At 35.3% G+C, this 24,430-nt stretch overlaps 1 protein-coding gene and 1 pseudogene across 1 annotated transcript in view; one reads left to right on the top strand and one right to left on the bottom strand.

Annotated features, from left to right (window-relative positions):
- The window catches only part of LOC138324112 (kinetochore protein Nuf2-B-like), a 237,268-nt gene that overhangs the window by 61,631 nt on the left and 151,207 nt on the right, over nt 1–24,430 (bottom strand). The gene's annotated exons all lie outside the window — the stretch shown is intronic.
- Nucleotides 1,174–23,914, top strand: LOC138324107 (uncharacterized; annotated as a pseudogene).

The following is a 24,430-nucleotide window of genomic DNA, read 5'->3' as shown; positions in this document are numbered from 1 at the left end:
CGCCTCTCTAAGTTTTAAAATGTTTATTATTATCGACATTTGTGAAATTCGTATTCGCAAATTTGTTAAACAATTTAATTAAAATCTATTTAAAATTGATTGATCGATATTTGCCCTGTAGCATACTCAGATGGAGAGTTACCAAGTTAGTCCAAATGAGTTACATTTACTTACTTTCAAGATCATAACATAATCACAGAGAACAAATATATCAGAAACTAAGAAGTTCTACTGAAGAGTTCCATGTGCACAATGTCTTAATTTTTAGAAAAGGTGAGATTTTTTTTAATCCTTTGGTAATGTTCCGAAGAGGTTTTCTTGTATACTTTGACCGCACATTAGTTTATCATATTGGATTATTGCTGTTTAATGTGAAGCTGGTTAAACATATTTAGCTGAAATTCAAACCTAAACATACTTTAATTAAAGATGCTCCACCGCTGACAAATGGTATTTTTCACTATTAAAAACAGGAGCAGACGATTTAGATTTTTCTTCAGTTACAAAAGTTACTTACTTTACACCATTACCACCATTGAAAAGTTTGAGCTCCTAATTTTACTTTAAGTTAAAAATATGAAAAATAATTAATTGCATCCCGAAAAAAATCCGTACCACTATATCCTATATGAAATGAACTACTGAATGCGCATGTACCAAAGGCAAAATAAATTATTTTATATTATTTTTTGTGTTAACTAGACTATTATATACATGATTAAACACCAATTATTGTTCAAATGATGAATATCATTTTTGGTCTGTCGGCGGTGGAGCATCTTTAAACGTTTAAAATTTGAGTATCTGGAGATATAAAAAAAATGTACAACTACACTACGCCAAGTACTGCAATCTACCTATTGGTAAAATGGATAAAATGCTTGATACTTTAGTAGCCATAGCAACAAGAATAAAACTAATACTGTATGTCATGTAAATCAACAATTTACACGTGATGTATACATATATAAGGATTGGGTCGTGCACTAAATATCAACAGGATTCCATAGTGATTACTACATGGATTATTCCTTTCCGTGAGTGAGAGAGACAGTTTAGTGTGAGCTAATCAGCTTGTGTCAATCTTGTGAGCGGAACAGCGGTAGGCATTAAAGCTGCCTCGTCGATATCGGGAGCCTAGTTAGCACCGTCGCACCGTCATAACGCCGAGATGCGACCGGTCGATTATTGACTTTTATGGAATGTCCTTATTGGTATGTACTGCAGAGTTGTCAGTCTATGGACCATTACATCTGACGGAATTCACACAAATAACAGTGTTGTTGTCCTGGTACCTGGACAAGCCGCCAATCAAATGCTTTATTTTACAGAAAAGAGTATGAAAAGTCTGAAAAGCAAGAAGTGATTTATTTGTCAGGAAGTTGGTTAAGTAAGGCTTTGTAAGATTTTATTTAGTTAAGCATCGTTATCTTTTTAAAACAAAATTGGAAGCGGTGTGCTTATTTAGTGGAATCGTTGTGGACTGTTGTTCTGTTGGCGAAAGCTCACCAAGGGCGAGGATTCACACTAGTATCGAGTGTCTTCTGCACGACAATTCTGATTTATAATAACCGACACAGGAGTCAACAATGGATGGAAAATGAAGAAATGTACATTATAGAGACGAATTAATACACGTTATGTAGTTGACATACGAGTTTGTTCCAAAAATGAATCCACGATTTTCTGGAGTTGGTAAGCGAACGAAGATCTTTTCCCAGTGGCTTTAAGCGACCACCCGAATACAAGGTAGGAAAAGTGTCCGGTATGTACGTAGTGGTACCACAGGGACCTGGCACGATTTTTTTTTAAACTAAGAGTATACATATATATATGTATTATAGTATCAAGGGTATGAACTCGGCGGTCGAGAAAAACGGACCTATTTTTTTTAAACTGTGTTTATTTTAATAAATGGGTTCTATACAACATTGACGGATATCTTACCTTAAAGAGAAATAATTTATCTTTCCATTGAGTGCTTGAAGAACAAAATTGGCCAAGTATTGAATTATGGCTTGATGAATCGGGAAATTTACGAAAAATATGCTAGGTAGACATTTCCCTGTCCGGTCGAAATGTCGGCTCGGCTCTAATGGGCACCTCAAAAACCAAGCCAAAATCACAAAATCTACGCTTGTGGTGGTAAACAGTACCCATAACTGTGTTCATCCAATCTCCTTTGGAGGTGTCATGACCCGTACTTAGTAGGAACTCCATTTAAACATCGTTTAGCTCACTTTTTTAACCGTCACCGCCATGTTCATTTGTTCCTCGGAACGCTTCTCGAGTTTACACACAAGCACAACATCACATAATTTGCATAATATAGTCACGATATGTAAAGTCTAGAAGCGGTCCGAGGGAAAATTAACATGGCGGTGACGGTTAAAGTAAGTGAGCTACTCGATGTTTAAATGGAGTTTCTACAAAATACTTATTATCAGCCCATTAAGGAAAAAATGGTGTCGCCGTTTGTGACGTTGCTTCTGATTGGCTGAGATGACGGCGTAATGATTTCATAGACAAAAGAGTCCTAAAATGAATTTTGAGTATTGAAGAGATTATCTTTAGTAAATTGCATTATAAGGATTAAGTAAATCCTTAAATAAATGGCATATCTGATAATATTGAAAGACTTTCAAAACTATTTTAGGACGATATTTCAATCAATGTTCTGAATCTCATTTTCTATATAATAAAACCAATATAATCAATGACAAAAGTTAAAAATGGATGGTGAAAATGCAATCTCCAGAAAGCTTTCATTATTTGTTCATTCCGTTCTATGATATTCAATTCAATTTTCATTTCCATTTTCTTGTACAAGAGTGAAATTGACTTGTGTTTTGATTGAAGCTTAATGTGGTTGCAAATAAGAAGTTAAGCACCTGTGTTTGATTATCTCATCACTTTTCCTGTGAACTATTCATCAGACTCCACGCCATTAGAGAATTTCAAGCACCACGCATAAAGCCTTTGCATAATACATAACCCATAGGACCTAGTTTCTTGTTATGAAGAACGTCGGGCTTCATAATGTCATGTTAAGAAACTTTGATATGAATTTCCTTAATTGCTATTCCAGAAATCTATGCATTTGAGACATCGCATCATATAACAGGATTAAAGAGACTTACTTCATATCATAAAAGCAAAATATCTAATGATATGCAACTGTAGACGTCTTTGAAGCGATACAAAAGTAGGCGACAATACGTAATTTGTCTATCGAATGAAAGTCAGCGTAAATAGAATAGCAGCATATACAGTATACGCATCAGACAGATTACTGCATATTGATGTACGGAGTCTGGTGCCTTCTAGTTTCGATTCAATTATACTTTCCTTTTTATTCAGATTTATCTTGTTTGCCTCGTCTATGACAGTTAATTAGTAAGATTACTTTTGATATATACCGCCATGTTCCAATACTAGAGAGACATTAGTCAGACTTGGAATTCATTCGAGACTTATTAAAAGGATCTACGGCTTTCTACAGGCGACATCAGACTTATACCATAGGGGACGATAATTGAAAGGAGATTAGTGTGATAGTGACCGTCAAGTGAGTAATAGATATGTTTTGCACGCACTTCGATGACTTTGGGTTGCTGCATTTAATCTGTATTTGCATATTGTAATGTTATTAGGCTCCGATTTCTCTAAACAAAAGTGCAGAATTAAGTCAAAACTTAAATTTTTCTCCTTATGTTACTTATATAAACTCTAGACTTAAGTTTATATCTAGAAATCGGGGCCTGCCCTGTCATTTCTTTCAGAGAAAACGGCGGTTTTTTTTTTAATTATATTTTCTTTGTTTTCATACTAAATCTGGCTTTCTGTCTGACCGATTTTTTTCCATACCACTAAATATATATATATATGCAAGACCACACACTTGTGTTTTTCTAACGAATCAGAAAGCACGAGTTTATTGCGCGGACGAATATATTCATGAGTGCGCGGTGATTTTTATATATGACAATAATTTCTCGTTAAGATTTACAACAATTACTTGTAAAATAAGATAAAAAACACAATAACATAGCAAATTCTCCCAACTCGCGATATCATGGTCTGATCGTGACGTCACCGACACACCGACACGTCACTCACTCAAAATTTCCCACGGCTTAACTTCAGTCAGAATCGGAGTCCGGTAGCTGAGCTATACGTTTGTACTTACGAGGAGGTGAAGTGTTATGAGATGTTGTATTTTTTGACTGGGATGATATTTGGAATGAGATATTGAAAGTTCCACCACTGATATTTGCACCAGAAAACATTCCCGTCGCAAGATTTTTATCATAGGCCTGCGTGATACTGTGGAAGTTAAACTGAAAGCTACTATTTATTAACTACAGTAGCAAACCTTTTTTTCAAAAATAAACCAATGCAATACAAGGGAATTCCCCTAAAAAATAGTTCCGGCTAGTAGGTAAATACAAAATTCCGTATTGTACATGTGCAATACAAAACATTGTATTTCATTGTCTGAAATTTGCTTGTATTACTATAACCAGATTCAACATGTATGTGATAAATATATATATATTATTCGTTATATAGTCACGCCCTCGCCCCCTATACCTCTTACTGACCCTCTATGCTTTTATAGGGGGTCAGTAACTGACTATATAACGAATTTACCGCATCGAGGACCATCTCTTTGTTTCATTAGATCTTTGTTTCCTATTTGTTTTCTCAAGAATCTGAAATCAAACCTGAATCAAGTTGACGAAGTATACAAACAATCGCCGCTTTTAAAATATTTGGCCTACAGTAGGCCTACATATTTTTCATGTATTTATTTATTTCCGGAATCTGCAAATAACTGTATAAAGAACCTGAAGAACAATACTGAATAATTCATAAATCAACAATTATTCAACATTCCTAGTGCACAGAAGGCCTACCTCAATGCACAGGAGTTTGACGTTCTGTCAATAATATATAGTATACATATATAAAAAATACCCCAATATACTATATAAAAGCACCAGGAATGGTATCGATGTATAACATATCATCCTAACTCTCTATCTTGTCATAAATCACCTCGTATTGTATCCCATTTGTTTAGGTGGAGACCCTGGTCTCCAGGGTCAGCGCATGAATTCGGGAACAAAACAAAGTGGCCGCGAAAATCTGCAAACTTTCAAAATGACTTGGGATTAAACTTATTGTGATGGGGTTGTGAACAGGTTAGTGTTGATATATGTGAAGAATAACATCTTATTGTATTATAGGCGGATCCAGCATCGCGCAAGACAGTATCTAAAGTCACACTCTCGCGTGATTATTGTTTTTCTTGTTATAAACTCAATGCCAGTAATTCAGCAAAGCTATTATTCCAGGAAGTATTATTTGATTAATAATTCTATAAATGGTTTCTAGCAGTACAGTTATTCAGCGCACCCAATAAGCTATAAAAACAAAAACAGGTTAGTGTTGATATATGTGAAGAATAACATCTTATTGTATTATAGGCGCGGTGACACATGCAGACAATCCTCAGAACAAATATTACAGAAGTTTTACCGAAGGTGGTGAAAATATTGGCCAGCGATGCATTTCATTCCTGGTGTTTTTATATAGTATAAAGGGGTATTTTTTATATATGTGTACTATATATTATTGACAGAACGTCAAACTCCTGTGCTCAATGCGACATCAGACTGGTTTTATATTGAAAGCATCACAAACAAAAGTGACACAAATATCCATCCAACATTTATAAGGGCGCAGCCGAGCACTTCTAAGGTAACAGATACACTAAAATATAAGAAACAACACAACCTTCAAAATTCAATCCTACACACTGACAGCTTCAGTTTGCGGCCGCCATTTTTTCATACATATCGGGAGGTTGTGCGTTGCTCCGGTACTGCTCTCCCCAGTAAATATATATTTAACTAATTCAAATGAATAACAGGAGTAATTAAACATTTTTTTTATTATTTTTTAAATAATAATAATAACACTTTGAAAATTAAAAGCTATGGAATGCAGTCAAAATATCCACCAAGGCGAAGATGAGCACAAGGAATCATGACGTCATATAACGTCAACAAATGGCGCGAAATCATAGGATTCGCATACGCGGCACTCCAGGCCTTGAATGGAAACAGAGAAATCCGAATCTTTGAGTTCATTTCTTTGAGTTTATGCTAGACAATTATTACATCACATACTTCTATAGTTTAAAGTGCGTTCTTTTATTTATAAATTATGTCTTCTACATGAAATATAAAATACAATAAACAAGTAGAGCTTCGCTTTTCCCCTGCCGTGCATGATTCATATTAAAACATCTGGCTGCGCCCTTTAGCCTTCAGTCATATTAGCGTAGACTCCATGATCATCTCTCCATCCTTGCTGAGATTATTACTTTAATTAATCCAGATACAGAAAAAGGAGTGAGGGTTGATAGATCTACATAGATACGAATCCCTCCATTTGTTTATCATCGCAGTCAAGAAAACGCTTAAATTCTTACGTTTGTTTTTCACCGCGTAATCAACTTTCAAACTGGCGTAAGGGAAGCGTATTAAAAATGCATTTCATTTAATTTCAAGTATTAAAACGATTTTAAATTAATTTTGTATAAAAAATAAAAAGTAAAATATATTTTTGCGCTAATGAAATAGCATATTTTGTTGAAGAGAATGTGTTAAAATTTTGAAGCGATGGCGACAGCCGCCATATTGCACCATGATAAAATTTTCTGACCCCATATAAAGTGTTAGGGGGTCACCACGTGACGGCTATGCGCAAATCATTTTAGGGCATTTCTGTCCGAGGTGAGATAAATATTTATATATATATATATCCGAGAATGGCGCGAAAACCCGACTTTATCGTGACGTCACAATAGAAACATTAAAGATGCGTATTGATTTGGAAAAAATAATCCCACTGAAAGTCAATGGAATCGTATGTGTAATCAGATTATATTTTATCAAGTTGTATGGAAAAAATGTCACATTTTTTATCGGGTTTTGGAAATGAAATGAAACAATGAAACAAAATAATGACGTCACGATCGATACCTATCTGCAAGAGCAGTAACTCTGTAACACACCAAACCGAATAGTTCGTACTAACCTATCGGCATCAAAGGGCATTGGATAACTGTCTTTCATATATTCTATATTCCACGCATTTTGCATGGGGGAAATCTACGTCTTGGAAGAATGCAGTTTTTTGTGTTGTGTCTCCTTCAAACAATTGGGACACATGACCATTCTATATTGCTGTTTCTTAGGAACATTTAAACGAAAGACACCAAAATTCTTAGCCGAAATTGTTATGTAATGTAACGAGAAAATCAGTTATCCCTATCTTTTATCGTTTCGAGCTTACATGAAAAAAAAAATAAAAAAAAAATAGAAAATACGGTAACCACCAATCGGGAACCTCCGGCGCATTTCGTTAATGAGAAACTATGCGCTCCTGCAAAGGAAAACAAATACAGCCTACATATAATCCACAGCAACCTCGATATTCAAGAGTTTACTTTCATGATATCCACCCTAGAATCATCTTCACATGTCAATGCAAGATAATCCATTACACTCGTTACAGGCGAAGGTGCCTTAGAAAATTCCAATGCAAAACTGAGGGTTCTGTGGGTGACACCACATGAGACAGAAATGTCTAGGGTACTGAGATATCTGCATTTAAACATTCGTCTGACTGTGGGTTGGAACTACATAGTGATATCATGTGAGGAATATCTTATTTCTTCGTCCAAATAAAAATATCTTTGTGAACTCACTGAGAATCCGCTTGATATGATGTTTTTGAAAATAGTTTCACATCAAAGCGCTTTCACCGGGCTATCACTAGGACATGTTCGCTGATAAAATCTTGACATCACGATGTGTACGAATCATAACAGAGCAAAGGGATATAGAGTTTGTTAGCCTCTTTCAGTAATGTTCCAAATTACAAAATGCATGTCACGTAAAGTATATTAAATTACCTCATCTCTTGACCAATATATTACAGTGTTATAGACTCGAGGGTGGGACGATTAAAATGTACCCAGCGTAATGTCTATAGAATATTGCACCTAGCGTAGGAGATTGACGTGCAAAAAAGGACGTCACGTGATATCCAAGATATAGTCGTATTTTTACAATGGCATATGTATTTATAGTCCGTCATAAGCATTTAGGCAAAAACAGCCTTATTAATGTCTATATCATCACCCTCAATTCTCCAGGGGTTACTTTCTCTGTTGTTATATGTACCTCTCTACCATCTCATAGTAAAACTGAAGGCAGTTCATGAGTTAAAACAGACCAATCACAGGCCTGTAGAAACTTCCTTTGAAGATTGCAGAGAGACTCCCAACTTTAAAGCAACATTGGTACCGTTATTCGATTTTTTCCGTGTACGACAAAGGATCGAATCAACTGTTCATCTCCAGGCCTATGATTGGTCTCTCCCCCCCGTGAACTGCCTTAGTTTTACTATGCTATAGTTCAGAGATGGATATAACGACAGTGATAGTATCCTCTTAAAAGAAGTTGATGTGTTACAAGTCACCAACTGAGACTATCGAGAAATTAGATAATATATCTGAAATATTACAGATAGCTGTATAAAAATCTGCATGGTAGCTGTGTCTGATTTACCAAGCAATTGGTGGATTTTTTATGAACAAAAACGATTTTGGACTTGTCCATTCTCGATACTCCAGCAGTTACTAGCACAGTCGTTATAGTAATATCATTGTAAAACTAAAGGCATGCCAGGAAAAAAAACCCTGACCAATCATAATCCTGCACAAACTTCCTTTGACTAAGGATTACGCAGTGAGCAACGCCAAACTTCAAAGGCATACAGTCAGCCACAGTGTACCGTTATTTTACATTTGTATATTAGAATTTCAAAAGCCTTTTCGGGAAAGTAGTTAGTCTTAACAGTTTGATCGTAAAATGTTTTTATTTACGTTTTTGACCTTGACATTGAACGCAATCGAAAAAAAATCTAACGCACGTTTCCTGGACTCATAAACGTACATAACTTGAACGATGTCGCTCGTTTTATTCGAGGGGTAATAAAGTTTGCGGAACTAAGAAAAAAAACCCAGATCAATAACAATAGGGATGCATGCCTTTGTTTTGCAGCCTTTGTACTTTGGGGAAGGATGCAAATACATTTGCGTTGTGAGGTGTTACATAAAGGTGTTAGCATCCATGAATTGTAAATTTTAGCTCAGCTAAAAGCAGGATATTCATGTCCATTTCACATGCCATCCTAGTGATGCGTAAATAAAGACCTTCCCGTAGACATTTAACTTCTTGTGTTACTTGTTGATGATCCAGTTGCCAGTAAGAATATTAATCAGCATTTGAATCAGATTGCAACTTTTCTGCATTTGCATATTACAGAGTTATCTGCCCTTGCGGCTTTCATGGTATTGATTGTATGAGCGTAACGTCATATTTTTTTACAAAGAAAACGACGTTTTTTGTGCTCACAAGGTAATGACGTCACAATCGATATCTACTGAAGTAAAATTTGTATTTCCTTGATTAACTTGATGCAGTTTAAGATGAGAGCATACTCATTTTTTGTTTGTTTTATCTCTATAACATAAAAGTATACTCAAATTAATCCTTACATTTTTATCTAATATAGACAGTTTCTTAGTAATTGTCAATTCATTTGGAACTTTTTTCATAAAAAAATCATTACGCCGTTAAATCAACAAATGAAAAGTGACGCTACGAAAGGCGACGTCATTTTCCCCCTTTTTTTATTTTTGGTCTATATAGACAACAATACCTCTTGACCTCCTCAAATTAGACTTGAGTCACTTGACTTTTCCCTGGTATTTCAGCTGTTATCATGTGTTGATAAAGTAACTTTTAAGCCAAAGGAAATGCTTTTTACAAAAGCAAATTAACCTAAAATTTATGCGTAACTATACTTCTATCAGCAATTGTCTATATATATATATAATGTCAAAAAATTATTTTCGTGGCAACCGAATCTCACATGCATAAAACGACTTTTTTGCGGCGATTTTGATTCGCAAGTTTGACTCACGAGATCATTCGGCAAACCTAGGCCGATTCCGGTACCGTACCGGAATCGGCCGAGGTTTGCCGAATGTCACAAAACTCACATGTACACTTTCGGTGATTTATTTTCGCGATTTCATATCGTCCACGAAAAAACGCAAAATTTAAAAGTGCGCGAAAAAAAGTTTGTTTACAGTATGTGTAATATCAATAGAAATGTATTCCATATCAAAAGTAATACAAAAGCCAATCGATGTATTTTTCACTAAAAAGAAGCCATATATGCAATGACAATGGAAACTGTACATAGCTCTGTAGAACAATATCTTTCTTAATTCAAATCGATACTAAGACGCTATCCCTACTCTTTCCTGTACATGTGTCAATTTCAATTTCATTATTGATTCATAGAAATACAGACAATCCCTTTGTGTATTGCAATGCTGTTTATGAAGATAATATTGTATTTTTAAGTTTCTGGAGGTGTGTATTTTACCATATCCAAGTTTGTAAAGGGTGTTAGATTTCATGTTTTGTTACTCTTGATCTCCTATAATCATTTCAGCAGCCGAACTTTCGTAGTTCTTTATTTTCGACTTTAGCGTGCTTTAGGGTAATTACTCTAAATGGCGTATGAAAACAAAATTCTAAAAAACTCAACTTTGCCAGTGCGTTCGTTTAGCTATAACGTTGTCTAGCGCTGATCCATGGGCAAGATTGGAGTTAGGATAGGGATGTAATATTATTGCTATGCAAATTAGATGCCTGTGTTGTGAAGAGCAAGTCTACAGGAAGAACACTCTGTCAAATAAGACGGAAATAAATGAACGGAAACAGATCGACCTATTCGAACGCGCCAGTCACCATGGTAATGCATAAGTATCCACATTGTGATCGCCTAGCTCACGTAACTAATTCTAGAATGTGTACATGACTAAAATACTAGATTAGAACTTTTGGATACGAACTTGGAAATATAATGGAATAAAAAGTAGATTGATCCACGGAATCCGTCGTTTAAATGATATCTGTGATCGCCTCGTAATAATTAGATCAGAGGAGAGAGATTATGAGTTTATCTTCTTTCATTTTAGCCTCGAATGAGAGATCCAATACGAAGGACGATGTGCGGAAAGATAATGAACTGTTGTGGACAGAACTAGACTCACTTCAAAGGGAACATAAGAAGCTGAAGCAAGTGGTAGAGCAACTGTCGAGAGATTATGAGGAAAGTAAATACTTCGACCCGTTGCGTCGGTATGAAAAGCTGAAAGGAATGATAAAAAGGACGATACTACATCTTCGTTTGAATCAAGATGACAAAGGATCGAGTTGTGGAATCAGTGGACTTATACAGAGTTGTAGGGATTACGCACATCAGGTGGAAGCCGGGAAACGCCGGGAACAACACCAATCGTCAAGTAAGATCATTTTATATTTTAGTCAAACTATGCTTAAATAATTCAATCTTGTTTGAAACTAACATAGATCTATTGGTATCACATCATATCGTAGACATTGCCGTCGCAGTTTGTAACGCCGTCTCTGATTGGTTGAAACAACGGCGCGATGATTTCATGGAAAAAAGGCCCTGAAGAAAATTGAAATTGCACTGGTTTAGATTGAATTATAAAAGATTAACGTAAATAATTTTCGTATGTTATTTGCTTGGAGGATTCAGTTAACATTGCCTGATATCTAAATTTTGAATAGATATATTTTGTACAGGTTATTACTTGTATTTCTATCAGGTATATATCTTTTAATTTGTGAAAGGCGATATAAAAAGAAGCATAAGAGTTCTTAAAAACTTGTATTACAATGAACACCTTCAACTGATGAAATGGCATCATTTTCATCTAAGACGATTTAGTCGCAAAAAGTTAGTTTCTATTTTTCAGCCTTAGTTGCCATAGTAACCCTTTCTAAACTATCTGAAAACGTTTTGTCAGTTTTTATAGTATTTATCTAACAAACAATAGAGCGCCATCTTAAACAGATGTAAGATTTACTAAGAATATTTAGACACTTACCAACATGGTAATTTAGGAAAACATACACACTGTATGGTAACGGGATCCGGCCCCGGTTGTTTGGCATCTACTTCCGGAAATATCGTACACAAACAAATGAGAGGGGTACGTGCTGAATCGCTTTAAAAACTCGATAGTATTTCATTTGTTTATTGAAACCTATCAAAAATTAGATCAGTGAAAGCTTAACATTTTAATATATTTAACCATTGTATGTGAAAATGAGAATAAAGTCTCTCAGTTTGTATTCAAACATGTAACCTGGATGGTATTTCCATGCAAAACTGAGAAAAATGCGTGAGAATATGAACATATCTCAAGATGTCGGTTGCATTTCTTTAAGGTAAGATGTTGAACGAAGAATTAGGATAGAACAAAAACTATCTATCACTTCAAATTTATCATAAATACATCCTGTGTGCCATAATCGATGATGTTTAGTGAGCATATTTAGACTATAGTGTACGTGTTTGGTACGTCCAAAATTCCGGTTTGGTATTCATTAGTGTAGGTTTGGTATTATAACCTGGTTACATCATAATTACCATCATAGAAAAAAGTTAAATTTATATACATGTAAGTTTGTAATCCTGGTTTGGTAGCTGTTATATATATATATATAAAGTATGTAGCTTCGTCATATCAAAGTATATATCCACAGGGACTTGTAACGTAGGTTGTGAGAAAGTCTGCTGTGTATACATGTGTACTATATACTATATCTTTTATATAGTATATAGTACACATGTATACACAGCAGACTTTCTCACAACCTACGTTACAAGTCCCTGTGGATATATCGGAGAAAGCCGAAAACAACACCACACGCTATAACAAGTATGCAACGATTAATTATTAAAGTGTACACGGAATGGTTTGGTATATAAGGCTAAATAAATGTGTCATTGTATAAAATTTAGAATGGAGAAAGTACGAGTTTCATAGCGAATACGGTATTAGAGATAATGCGACTTTTCTCTAGAACACACCTGAAGCCCAAAGCCATTGACCCCGATTCGGGACCCCTGACCTGTGACGTCACGAGGACAACGGGACCTACTCTACTCGCATAAGATAGAGTGGCGATTTTCTGTGTCTGCCATCTAATATAAACAATCTGTTTGTAAATATCGATTTTTACAGACACAAGTACCTGTGTACATGTCCGATACCTATTTAATATTATCCTCAATCACAGATATGAGTTTGGAATACGCTTGAAAATAGGGATTTATACCATGCATATATTGATGTACCTGTCGTAGATAAATGAACATTTCTGCGCGATTTCTGCACAATATTATACAACATAATGTGTATAATAATCCACGTACGTTGTAAATCTACGGTATTTGGAATCACATATACATGAATATTATGTAAAGGATTCTTGACTATGTTATCCAAAACCCGACTCGGGTCGTTGTACTGGTCAAACCCGCTTTACAAATTTCTGACTTTTTCATATAACCTACCCATACGAATTAAGTTATGATTCTAAACAGAATTTTTTGCATATATGTAAATGCATCTACTAATTGCGTTATATCTGAAATCGATCCATTTTTTTTTTTGACGAATTTATACATTCAGCTTTCATATAATACAATACATCCGACGACTTGTTGATATTTCGCTCAAATTCATTTATTAGTGTCTTCAATTGAAAAAATAAATCATGCACGAGTCAGACAAAAAAAAGACTGAAGATGTCTATGTATAATCCAAGTTGCAGATATCAAGTACAGAACAAAATCAGAACTGTACTTCCGAAAAGCCAATGTCGTGCTGCGTTTATCTCTTTACCTGTATACTGCAGTAACTAAAACGCGTGGTCAACCGAGACTAATGAGGGGGCTAATAACCAGATTACGTAAGAAAGGTGTTTAGTGACCTGTCACGCTTCGTTGATTAGCTCACGTCAGGTGTCAAAAGTAAGATCACAGGTAAGTTAGCGATAGACCATCATTTAATTGTTGTATAATGTCATATTTGTTTACACTTATAGATCCTTGGTTTACAGTAAAATATACCGTTCGAACATAACATATAACAAGAGTATAAATCACTAGATGTATACATAATTGTATATTTCAGAATGACCAATGTATACTTTTGTCTCGTATATATATTTCTAGTTATGTATATGTATTCTTATAACAGAAACTACAAAATTATTTACAAATGGCATGTCGAGAAAGAACAATGCAAATATGATGCACAATGTCAGAATTTTGATATTTCTGGTAGTTGCTAGATTTTGGATATCCAATTCTTTGTGAATTTTGGTCAATATCGATCATTATATAATACTAATAATGATAATCTATATGACCAATAAATGTACTGTTGAATATTGTTAAAATAACACATGTTCTCATACATGTACTTGTACATGTAGCTATAAAAGGAAGATAGACTCGTTACAGCTATAAATGAATTATGTATTTTAAATTCAATTTCTCAAGTGGTTTATTTTTTTACCCCCCTCCCAATTTATGTCTATGATATTTACGTGTATTGAACTATGAAATACATTTAACACCTTTTCTTTTCGTTATGCTGATTCTTGAAATCCATAGGCCAAGTGAATTTTTATTTATACAGAAACATATTCAAATGGATAATTATATGACCATCATTTTTCTAATTCGTCTCTTTTTATATGACATTATGAAAATTGAATATTCCCCAGGTTTGAAAATTTAGTAAGCTGTTAAAACAGAGATAAGATCTCTACTTAAAAGTTTTTACACAAGGTACACCTGGCTTATACCAGAAACATAAATAACTTATAATTTCCGCTAATCTGCTTATGTATTTGGCATGATTTCAGTTGCAATATTTCCTATTTTATATATGATTAAATTTTCACCATAACTGTATACTGTATATATATCTGTAATATTCTCGTAACCCCATTTTAGGAATACATATGTCCACCTTTGTGCTATAACCCCACTACCAAACACCTCACTGCCGTTGTCCTCGTGACGTCACGTCCGGTTATTCCCCAAATCAGCGTGAGCGGCCGATTCCCTGATTAGCAGTTGATATACAGGTAAAAATCGAGCACTTCAGAGGGCGGTATCTCGGTCCTGAAGCGGCCGATTTTGATGCGGTTTTCAACATTCTTGTCAGGAGATCAAACAGAATAACATATCTAAATATCATTTTCCATTCCGTGTACACTTTAAGCATTGTAAATACAAATCAAGTCTTAGACACTTTTATACTTCCATACTCATGCATAATGTTTACTCATTATATTTTTTGGTTACTATGTTATTTTATTCACCCCCAGGGAAGGAGACGCATTACATTTGTGTTCTATTTACAGATACGCATTTTATTACATATAAAATTAATATTGATGTCCTTATATTTTTAAATCATTTTATTAACATGATAATCTCTCCCGTGATGTTATCAACATTGTACAGGGCGAAACGAACGACGCTTATTCAAGTGTTCATTTTTATGAAACAGCTTATATCAAATTCTCCATAATTTACTGGCTGTGGTGTCATTTCAGTTGTTCGACTGCCCTACATCTATTTAAACAGCATTCAAATTGAAAAGAACAAGGACGTATATGAAATTCTTGGAAAGACGTATCATCAGGAATCCCTCAAGGATCCGTGCAGGGCCCACTGCTGTCCGTAATATTCATGAACGATATACCAGAAATGTATATTTATCTGCTGATAATGCTAAAATATTCAAAATTATAAAATCATTAAGTGTTTTTCTTTCGTGCGTCCTTTTTTGCTTGTTCGTTACTTTGAACGTTTTTTCGTTCCTTCAGTAAATCGGATTTTATTATCCCCTGCGAAACGCGTTTTCTGGGTAAATATCAGACAAGTGCCCTAGTTGTGCCTTTTGCTATTTCAAAACCTTCCATTTTTGGTATTTTTTTGTAGTCTTGGAAACTAGTCAAAATACCAAACTACTGTTTATTTTTGTCACAAGCTGGTTTTTTTCACTTTTACAAAACACGCATTGATAACTCTTAGTTTGAGCTTGATATCTCGGTTTTTATACCAACTGTGAAGCGCGGGGATTATGTCACGCTTTATTTGCGGCTCCCTGTTTGTGAATCAAATCTAACTAGGTTGTTATACCAAACCGTACACTAATGGATATACCTAACCGGAATTTTGTACGTACCAAACACGTACACTATAGTCATAACATGCTCACAAAACATCATCGATAATGGCAAAAATGATGTATTTACGATAAAATTGAAGTGGTAGATAGTTTTTGTTCTATCCTAATTCTTCATTCAACATCTAATCTTAAAGAAATGCATCCGATATCTTGAGATATGTTCATATTTTCACGCATTTTTCTCAGTTTTGCACGAAAATACCATCCAGGTTACATGTTTGAATACAAACTGAGAGACTTTAACCTCATTTTCACGTACAATAGTTGGACATATTAAAATTTTAAGCTTTCACTGTTCTAATTTTTGATAGGTTTCAATAAACAAAAGAAATACTATCGAGTTTTTAAAGCGATTTAGCACGCACCCTCTCATTTGTTTAGGTACGATTTTACCAAACAACCGGGGCCGGATTCCGTTACCATACAGTGATACAGTTTGTTCAAGGATGCGGTCTATGTTTTCGAGATGAAAGTTGTCAAAAAATTGTTAATCATTATAGAAATAAAAAATGATAATAAAAAAAGAGACATTAAAAAATTGAATAAAAATAAAAACTTTCCTACCAATTGTATCAGGGACATTAAACATTTGGAATTCAGACATTAACTACTAATAACATATTTTAAAGTTATATGTGCCGTAATTTTCATACTCACCAATCAAAAAGAATTAAAAATATGTTTTTTCATCAATAAAAGTTAACAACATTTGGAGAAATACAACGCTTAAAACGTATAGGTTTTAATTTTACACCGACATAAAAAAATCTCAAAATGAATTTGAACAGCACTGCAAAAAAACATGATATTTTCGTCTACAGTGCAATGAAATGAAAGCATATGGCCAAATCATGACCTAGATTTGTGGTCTACAATCTCATTGCACACTTTTACAGACCTAGTAGTAATTGTTAAGTGACTTTTACAGATATTTTTCATCTAAAACTTCATAAACCATAAATAACCGTGATCGGAGCAAAAAATCTGTGTTGTAACTTATGTTTATGAGTTACATGTAAGATTGCGAGTTCCTAGTTCCTAGTTCCGTTTAATAAACGGAACTGGAACCAGACCCGAGTTCCGTTTAAGTTAAACGGAACCAGGAACCAGACCCGAGTTCCGTTTAAGCTTATACAGAACTAGGAACCAGACCCGAGTTCCGTTTAACAAACCTACTGGCCAACGAGCGGAGTTCCGTTTATTAGGATTCCTATCTCTAACTGCATGTTCAATTACCTATTATATACAGGAATCGAACTTAGAGCTTCCATGAATAATACAGCACAGAATTAATCTCATTAACACAAATTCCCTTAAACGGATCTGACACCTAGACTCCAGTTCCGTTTAACTTAAACGGAACTAGGAACCAGACCCGAGTTCCGTTTAAGCTTATACGGAACTAGGAACCAGACCCGAGTTCCGTTTAACAAACCTACTGGCCAACGAGCGGAGTTCCGTTTATTAGGATTCCTATCTCTAACTGCATGTTCAATTACCTATTATATACAGGAATCGAACTTAGAGCTTCCATGAATAATACAGCACAGAATTAATCTCATTAACACAAATTCCCTTAAACGGATCTGACACCTAGACTCCAGTTCCGTTTAACTTAAACGGAACTAGGAACCAGACCCGAGTTCCGTTTAAGCTTATACAGAACTAGGAACCAGACCCGAGTTCCGTTTAACAAAAATACTGGTCAACGAGCCGAGTTCCGTTTATTAGGATTTCTACCTCTAATTGCATGTTCAATTACATATCATATACGGGAATCGAACTTAAAGCTTATTCTCCAAAAAACACTGCGCTTACCGCTAATAATAACAACATAACTCACAAATAAAATGCAAGGGCTCGACCACGCCGAGGCACAAGGGCTCGACCACGCCGAAGCTGATTTAATTAACCAAAACTAAATCACCTTTCACAATACACAAATCCATACCATCCTAAATACACATGAATAATTGCCAAAAACTTGTATATAAAAAAAATAATAAAAAAAATTCCTGTAAACTAGCGTGTGAGCCGGTCAACGTGGTCTCGCTGAATGAAAAAGCACGTGCCTCGCACTAGTCACCTACACGCGTACCTACACGCCACTCGGTAAAACTCGTCACTTTCCGTAACCGACCGTGCTTGCCACGTGGCGGTTCTCTACGCTATAGGAGAAAACAATTTCAGTCTAATTCATTACATTCAAACGAATGAAATTATATCATTCATAATACAGAACAGAATTAATATCTATAACACAGATTTCCTAAAAACGGTTCTGATACCTAGACCTCAGTTCCGTTTAACTTAAACGGAACTAGGAACCAGACCCGAGTTCCGTTTAAGCTTATACGGAACTAGGAACCAGACCCGAGTTCCGTTTAACAAACCTACTGGCCAACGAGCGGAGTTCCGTTTATTAGGATTCCTATCTCTAACTGCATGTTCAATTACCTATTATATACAGGAATCGAACTTAGAGCTTCCATGAATAATACAGCACAGAATTAATCTCATTAACACAAATTCCCTTAAACGGATCTGACACCTAGACTCCAGTTCCGTTTAACTTAAACGGAACTAGGAACCAGACCCGAGTTCCGTTTAAGCTTATACGGAACTAGGAACCAGACCCGAGTTCCGTTTAACAAAAATACTGGTCAACGAGCCGAGTTCCGTTTATTAGGATTTCTACCTCTAATTGCATGTTCAATTACATATCATATACGGGAATCGAACTTAAAGCTTACATTCATAATACAGAACAGAATTAATATCTATAACACAGATTTCCTTAAACGGATCTGATACCTAGACCTCAGTTCCGTTTAACTTAAACGGAACTAGGAACCAGACCCGAGTTCCGTTTAAGCTTATACAGAACTAGGAACCAGACCCGAGTTCCGTTTAACAAAAATACTGGTCAACGAGCCGAGTTCCGTTTATTAGGATTTCTACGTTAAGTTAAACGGAACTCGGGTCTGGTTCCTAGTTCCGTTTAAGTTAAACGGAACTGAGGTCTAGGTATCAGATCCGTTTAAGGAAATCTGTGTTATAGATATTAATTCTGTTCTGTATCATGAATGTAAGCTTTAAGTTCAATTCCCGTATATGATATGTAATTGAACATGCAATTAGAGGTAGAAATCCTAATAATCGGAACTCGGCTCGTTGACCAGTATTTTTGTTAAACGGAACTCGGGTCTGTCTGGTTCCTAGTTCCGTTTAAGTTAAACGGAACTGAGGTCTAGGTATCAGAACCGTTTAAGGAAATCTGTGTTATAGATATTAATTCTGTTCTGTATTATGAATGTAAGCTTTAAGTTCGATTCCCGTATATGATATGTAATTGAACATGCAATTAGAGGTAGAAATCCTAATAAACGGAACTCGGCTCGTTGACCAGTATTTTTGTTAAACGGAACTCGGGTCTGGTTCCTAGTTCCGTATAAGCTTAAACGGAACTCGGGTCTGGTTCCTAGTTCCGTTTAAGTTAAACGGAACTGGAGTCTAGGTGTCAGATCCGTTTCAGGGAATTTGTGTTAATGAGTTTATTCTGTGCTGTATTATTCATGGAAGCTCTAAGTTCGATTCCTGTATATAATAGGTAATTGAAAATGCAGTTAGAGATAGGAATCCTAATAAACGGAACTCCGCTCGTTGGCCAGTAGGTTTGTTAAACGGAACTCGGGTCTGGTTCCTAGTTCCGTATAAGCTTAAACGGAACTCGGGTCTGGTTCCTAGTTCCGTTTTAAGTTAAACGGAACTCGGGTCTGGTTCCTAGTTCCGTTTATTAAACGGAACTAGGAACTAGGAACTCGCAACCAACTTCAGCCCTCCCTTATGTTTATGAGTTACATGTAAGATTACAATTTTCGCCCAGTGATGACACATCTAACTTTAAAGGATATGGGGCACAAAATGGCACATACCACACTAGTCTTTTCGCAAACTAAAATGTCTACCTTTTTACTTGTTTGTGAAAGATGCTCCGTCGCTGACAAATGCTATTTTTTCATTATCAAAAAAAGGAGAAAACGTTACTTACCTTACACCATTATTACCATTGAAAAGTTTGAGCTTCTCATTTTACTTAAAACATAAAACTATTAAAATTGGTTAATTGCGTCACGAAAAAATAAAATATTTCATATTGTTTTTGTGTTAATCAGACATATATATATATACACACAATTTAACACTATGGTTGGTTCAAATGATGAAAATCGTTTATGCTCTGTCGGCGATGGAGCATCTTTGAAATGTAATAAAATGAAATGCAATGAAACTTTATCTTCCATCCATACAATATATCATATATACTTGACACAATTAATGAGTCGAGGGAGTATGGTACTCTTTGTCTTTTTAACTTCGCCTGTAAGTTGGTGTAGAGATTACTTATTGATTATTCTACCATGTTCTCCCATAAAAGTTTTCAAGTCCTACATGATATTACTGTCAGAGAATGATCCCTACACGAACTTTGGCATGTATCAGTTGAAAACGGCAAAGATACCTTTGTTCGATTGTCAAGAGTAGCCGCTCGAAATGTCACGTTTAGTTTATCATAATCGGACTCCGCTAAAAGAAGTTCGGACTATACATCATAACATTTGGATGATTATACATTATACATGTAAAGTGCTAATGATTCGTTTATTTTATACGTGACGTTTTGTAATACACATATTATAAAGGAAGAAAATATATTTACATTTAGTTTTAAAATATATATTCAGGAAGAATGCTTAGGCGTGAAACAATTTGAATTGAAAAGTCTTTAGTGTAACAAGGTTATATCAGAATTGGGCACAAGTTATTACAACTTATAAAAATTCTCTCCCAACAAACAATCACATAAAATAATAACAAATTAAGATAAATACGTATACATTAAGACTCTTTTTGGCCTTCCAAATCCGTCAACTTTCAAACCCGTTTTTCAGTGATAAAATTGTTAAAGGGACAATTCAGTCTAAGAGAACATTATATATCGAAAAAACCACAGTTCTAATGGAAATTAGATCAGTCGGTTTTACTGTGATATGCCTGAAAAGCCCATGGTTGTGACATGTGTGTAGATGTTCAAACTCACTCGCTGTCCGCCATTACACTTTGTGGTCGAACTTCTTGTATGCCGAACCCTGTCCCTTGCTCGTTGCTCAAATCGGTTTGACAGAAGTGTTTTTATCTTATCAGGTGAATTGTCTTGCCTAAAAACCATTTTATTACTTTCTCAGTGGTTATGTAGTTTATTTGTTTAACATGCGAAACTTTGGCTCGGGTATTGGTACAGCGTCCATATTGTACCTGCTTAATCGTATTGATCAACGATTTGATATTTCAACGATATTAATTAAAATACTTAACAATGTCGTAGAATTTGTCAATGTTTTACGTTATATGTTTCATAAGAAGTGTAGAACAATACATTTATGCCATATTTTGCTTCTTGGTTATGTAAAAGAATTAGCCTGAGTGAATTGTCTCTTTAAGATACATCTTAAGGAGAAATATAAAGTTTGTTCAAGGATGCGCTGTATGTTTCTTAGATAAAAAAACCAACTTAAAATAGCTGAAACATTACCAAATTATCACATGAGGTTAAATGTATGCATATTTCAGATGGTTACCATGACACCTACAACTGCAATGATATATAACTATCACACTAATTGTATCTGTGATGTAATATATATTTTTTTTAGGGACAATTCACTCAGGCTAATTCTTTTAAATAACCGAGAAGCAAAATTTGGCATAAATGTGTTGTTCTACACTTCTTATGAAACATATAACATAAAATAACGACAAATTCCACGTCATTGTTTAGTATTTTAATTGAAACCGTTGTAATTACAAACCGTTGATCAACACGATTAAGCAGGTACAATATGTACGCTGTACCTATACCCGAGCCAAAGTCACGCACGTTAAACAAATGAACTACATAACCACTGAGGAGGTGTTAAAATGATTTTTTAGGCAAGACAATTCACCATTTAAGGTAAGCACACTACTGTCAGAGAGATTTGAGCAGTTCTAGACAAAAGTTGCATTACTCTACGAGCAAGGGCCAGGGTTCGGCATACAATATGTTCGACCACAATGTGTAATGGCGGACAGCGAGCGAGTTATAACATTTCACACGCATTTCACCACCATGGGCTTTTCTGGCATATCACATTAAAACCGACTGAACTTATTTCCATTAGAACTGGGTTTTTTTCCGATATATGTACAAACTTTAATGTTCTCATAGACTGAAGTGTCCCTTTAATTTTCATAACGCGGCGTCGTCTTATGTTTCCCGACGTCGTCCTAAATACACTACGCCAGACAGCAAAACAGAGAAATGAATCGTCACTGTTAACATAGACTTCAGAGGGAATCTTGCATGTTTTTGTTGTTGTAACCTCATCTTAAGCCATTAATTTACATGTTCTTATGCTATTGTTGTTTTTAAGAAACTTTAATTTTATGTATCGGAAAAGTAGTGGGCCTTTAAGTAAAATTAGAAGCTCAAACAAACTTTTCAATGGTGGTAATGGTGTAAAGTAAGTAACTTTTGTAACTGATGAAAAATACTAAATCGTCTGCTTCTGATTTTGATAGTGAAAAAATAGCATTTGTCAGCGGTGGAGCATCTTTAAGCTAGTAAAGCCATTCTACCGTTTATATACGTATTGGTGAAAATGATCTGTGATGGATCTATTGCATTTGCTTCTATTTTCAGATATGTCGAAACAGGACATTGCGCAGGAAAATGAAAGTCTTCGGATTCAAGTAAAAGACATGCGCAGAGAATGTTCAGTGATCCGTGATGTTATCAACCAACTTGATCAGAATTACGAGTCGTCAAAACACTTTTCTTTCATACAGCGATACAGAGTTATGAAACTGATGATAAAAAGGGTGATTCATGATCGCCTTGTGCAATAGTTACCATTACGGATATTCATATACATAGGAGGAACGTCATATAGCTCCTCTTGTACATAATGTGGCATCAGACTTCTCTCTAGCCATCCACGATACCCCAGGGCTTACCCTAACTGTCATAATGGCCACCCCTGAACCATTCTCGATACTCAAGGGATTACTATCACTGTCGTTATATCCACATCTGGATCATCCTCGATACTCAAGAGGTTACTTTCACTGTAGTTTTATTACATTCCATATATCTCAAAGGAAAACTGAAGAAAGTTCAGGAGAGAAAAAAAAACCTAAAAAAGCATGCATAGACTTTCTATTTCTCATAGATGACAGAAAGAGCGACACCAGTTACAAAGCCAAGCAACGAACCATTATCTGATTCTTCTGATGTACACGTAAAGACTAAACTGCACAGAGCCTTCAGGGTCGCTATGAAATATTTCAGGGATGGACATAACGACAGTGATAATAACCCTGAAATTTCGAGGGCTTACAGACTGTGACAACATATATTTTGGAGCACATTGTTGCCTTATTTAAAATACAAGATATGACTTAATTTCGAGTAAACGTTGCACATTTCGCTTTTTAAATCTGTAAGAGATACATAAATTGTTCTAGAACTACCCAGTGTATTGGGCAATGAGTTTCATGCATAAGTTCATTAAGTATAATGGTACAGTGATAAAACCAAGCTCCAATAAATGACTGGAAAAATTCTGTAGCTTCGTCACTATTTTCCTTCCGAGATATTTTAATTACAAATATACACTTTGTGAGGTTCAGATTTGAATTTGGAATAGTAATATACCTCAGCGTCCCAAAACGCATTATCACAAGGAGACACAACATCAACACACGACAGCCTCCCAAAACACACTATCACAAGGAGATACAGCACTAACATACCACAGCCTCCCAAAACTCAACATAACAAGGAAATACATCACTAATATACCACAACCTTCCAAACCACAATATCACCAGGAGACCCAACACAAATATATAGCAGTCTCCCAAAGCACACTATCACAAGGAGACACCGACTTAGCACAGCCTCACAAAACATACAGACAACCACACATCGCAACACGTTGCACACATGTGAGACCGTCTTTAAAGTTATATGTGCCGTAACTGGGTGGAAATATGCCATTTTTTTCTTCAGTAATCTACTAAAAACCATGAATTAAACGTATCAGCAGAAGTCATTTGACAATTACTAATAACACTGTA

This window comes from Argopecten irradians, chromosome 5, assembly GCF_041381155.1.
Source record: "Argopecten irradians isolate NY chromosome 5, Ai_NY, whole genome shotgun sequence".
In the NCBI taxonomy this organism is placed as follows: Eukaryota; Metazoa; Mollusca; class Bivalvia; order Pectinida; family Pectinidae; genus Argopecten; species Argopecten irradians.
This window is presented reverse-complemented; position numbering and strand designations above follow the sequence as displayed.